Source organism: Pavona decussata, unplaced genomic scaffold (genome assembly GCF_977016875.1).
Source record: "Pavona decussata unplaced genomic scaffold, jaPavDecu1.1 SCAFFOLD_124, whole genome shotgun sequence".
In the NCBI taxonomy this organism is placed as follows: Eukaryota; Metazoa; Cnidaria; class Anthozoa; order Scleractinia; family Agariciidae; genus Pavona; species Pavona decussata.
The window spans coordinates 1657547-1661196 of record NW_028145538.1 but is presented as its reverse complement, the minus strand read 5'-3'; the positions used below and the strand labels follow the sequence as shown (position 1 = coordinate 1661196).

Sequence of the window (3650 nt, the reverse complement as noted above, 5' to 3'; positions counted from 1 at the left end):
TCCCGCTTCCCAAAACCCTTACCCTATTTATGACCTGACCAAAAATTTGATACCCTATTTATGACCAGTTCAAAAACCCCTGGAGTCCAGAGCGTGACCGGAGCGCATGACAAGCCGTTGCGGCATGTACACAGTTGCTGTAAACATCATGATGAAGAAGTAGCTTCTTCAAAAAAAAAAAATTCAAGACTGACTAGAGTGCAAAACTTGATACCGTATTTATTACCAAAATGGGTAAAATCGATACCCTATTTATGACCAAAGCGGCTGAAAAACCATACCCTTTGGGGGCGCACATACATATAAGGGAGTACCCCTCCCCCCCCTCCCCCGGGGCCGTGTTAAAAGTTTTCACGCTACGCAGTCAGATCAGCCTTGCAGTCATTTCAGTTACTTACTATATATTCATTTTTGGCTGATCAGATCTTTTACAGATCCTGCGTATACTTGAAGCATTTTCGTTCCGGTCCTTTCCAGTTTATCCTTTATGGATTCAGGAGACCAAGGGCACCAAGGTCTGAAACTGGGTATGATTTTCAGGGCCAGGGGCCCGTTTCTCGAAAGTCCCGGTAACTTTATCGGGCCCGATAAGTATATTTTGAAATGTTTTTTCGCCGATTACACAGTGATTACAGACATGGTACTTGGCCAATGTTTTCATAGAATTATAAGATTTTAAAATTTAGTATTCAAAGCTAACAAAAATTGACTTCTGTTAAGAAACATTTATCACCAACGACACTCATCATGACTCATCGGGCCCGGTAAGCCGGGAATTTCGAGAAACGGACCCCGTCTGAAAAGGGGGTCGGCATACAGTGGAACCCCGGTATAACTCGAACTCGGATAACTCGAAAACCCCGCTAACTCGAACTAAATTTCGTTTCTCTTGATCAAAATTTACCCCGATAACTCGAATTTCTGGTTCTTATAACTCGCCACGGATGCCCATTGAGATATCCCATTAGTTTTTATTATCTGACTATCATGTGATCCAATTCTAACACTAGAAAGACTGTACGACCCAAAAGGGAACATAACTTGAGTGTATTAAATAAACTAAGTTACATTTACAGTATTGCATTGTCGTAAGAATGCATAATCGTTACAGTTGTTGCAAAATGTATTAGTTTCTCGTGAAAAAGTTTAAAAAGTTTAACTTGCACTGTATTGTATACCGAAGTGCTGAAAATCAATGAACTATTAATTATCAACCCGGAAGATTGAATATTTTAAACGACCCCAATAACTCGAAACCCTGCTAACTCGAATAGTTTTTCGTTTCCCTTCAGAGTTCGAGTTACCTGGGTTCTACTGTACTAAATATTTTGGTCTAAAATGGGGTCAGAGTTTGGAGAACCTAGCCGTGCACACCCACCAAAAATTACGAGGAGTAATTCCCTCTCCTCCCCTCCTCTCCCCCCCCCCCCCCCCCTTTCCCTTTCCCGGCCATCACCAAATAAAAGAACGGTAACTGAAGCTGGCTTTTCCACGCGCGTACGTTTACTGCCAAGTGATCTCTTCACGTTGAATGTCCAGAAATTCAAGGAACTTTCAGTCTGATTTGCAAAAGATAAAATAGGACATTCGAAGTAGGCACTGGCGTTTATTCTTAGACAAAAAATAAAGTTTTTGAATCCAGCTGAACAGACAGAAACAAGAGCCCTTGGTGTAATTGAAAAAAAGAGCCCTTGACTCTCCTGACATGGCTATAGCTGAGAAAGTGTTCTGGACTATACCCCCCCTCTCTCTCTCCTCCCCCCTCCCCAATATGAAACACAAACCACTGTAGAAAGGGACTGGAAAAATGTGTTCGTTAACTCGGGGGCAGTAGTAAGAGGGGCAATTATAAGCTCAATTTCCCATTTTTTTCATTTGTTAGAGGAATGTATGGGGATAAAAGCGGGACAAAAGTGCATGAGTAATGAATTCAAGATGACGTCGGTAGATGGTTGGAATGGGATGGAAGAGAATAGCTGAAAAAGTGAAGAAATGAGAAAATTAACAATGTAAATGATTTTTCCATATATAACTGTTGCTTATTGACCTAGTTCATTCAAGCACAAGGTTTGAAGATAAAATTTAAGTGGCTACAAAGTAGTCACAGTAAAGCAAGCAAAATGTTCTTCGCCCTTCCGTCGATAATTTATCAAATATGAATTATCACCTTTTTGAGTATCAGACAGAGAAGAGAATGCTGACTGACAAAGGCAGTTCTTCAAATCAGGATCGATTTAACACACCACCACCGCTTTAACCGAAACAATCGGTAAGATTTAAACCGCGTTAGAATTTGAACTTAAATTCCTGCGTGAGGTAATGTAAATGATTTCTCTATATATTACTCTGTTGTTCATTGACTTAGATCATTCAAGCAACAAGCAGTCCAAAAGCAATACAAATTAAAGAGATAGGAGGAGAAAGAATCATTTCACAAATTTAGCTTGCTAAAGAGGCGAGGTGCGCTTCTATTGCCGAAATTGAGATTTTCAAAGTGAAAGAATCCAACGGAGATGTTTTGTTGTGGGCCGTCGTTGGCTACTGCATCTGTCGGTACAACTCCCAAATGCTGCTTTAAGTGTTTTTTAAAGTTATTTTCTTGTTGTCGTGGTAGAATCGGTGACGATGGACAAGATGGTCATGATAATGGTCACTACATTCATTTGAAATGCGTACTAGCTTGTTGCGGTGGTACAGTCGCAGATAACGATATTGCAGATAGAACCAACAGAGAGGAGGGCTGTACAGAGCCAGAACAAAAGAAAACACGAAAAACGAAAACAAGAAACAAACGAGAGAAAACTGTCCGAATAAAAAAAAACTGATTTATAGTGTTGAGTAAGAAATCGAAAGACTCAAAAACAACAACTGCAGAGGTTGAATAAGGAGTTGGATAAGGCATGCAAGTTATTGTTGTTTTAAGCGTGGTGACTTTGATCTTTTTGAATTAATTACTAGTGTGTATAACAAGGTCTACATTAGTGCTATAAAGTAATCTGCACAAGAGTATTTTAGTCATGTTGAGCGCTAAAAGTGAACAGTTATTAAACGAAATCTATTACAATGTAAACCACCCAGCAGGTTTTAGCAATGCCTCGCGACTATACCATGCGGTTAAGGAAAAGGGGTTAAGATTCCAAGATGTACATGAGTTTTTAAGTCGCCAACGTTCTCATCAGTTGACAAGACCCAATCGTTACAATTACACAAGGCGCCGCACAGTTAGTATGGGCTTGGATCACTTCTGGCAAGCCGATTTAGTTGAGCTTGCCCACGACGCCTATTGAACCTATTCTAGACGAATAAATAAGGGGGTAAATTCCCGGGGGGGTACTCCCTTATATGGGCTATATAGGTATGTGCGGCGCCAAAGGGTATGGTTTTTCGGCGGTTTTGGTCATAAATAGGGTATCGCTTTTAGCCATTTTGCCGCCATTTTGGTAATAAATAGGGTATAGATTTTTGCACTCTAGTCCTGGGTTCGATTTTTTTTTAGAAGAAGCTACTTCAGGTCATAAATTGGGTAGGGAAAATCGCAGATTTTGGTCATAAATAGGGTAAGGGTTTTGGGAAGCGGGCCGCACACCCCTACCCAATTTTTTTTGGAGTACCCCCCTGGGGGTAAATTATTTGTTGACAGTTGTAGACGT

At 40.6% G+C, this 3650-nt stretch overlaps 1 long non-coding RNA gene across 1 annotated transcript; it reads left to right on the top strand.

Annotated features, from left to right (window-relative positions):
* The first annotated feature begins 2159 nt into the window (after nucleotides 1-2159).
* LOC146469394 (uncharacterized) lies at nucleotides 2160-3004 on the top strand. Its single transcript, XR_014867251.1, has 2 exons — nucleotides 2160-2549; nucleotides 2580-3004. It is a non-coding gene; the product is annotated as an uncharacterized LOC146469394 (long non-coding RNA).
* Nucleotides 3005-3650: the final 646 nt, after the last annotated feature.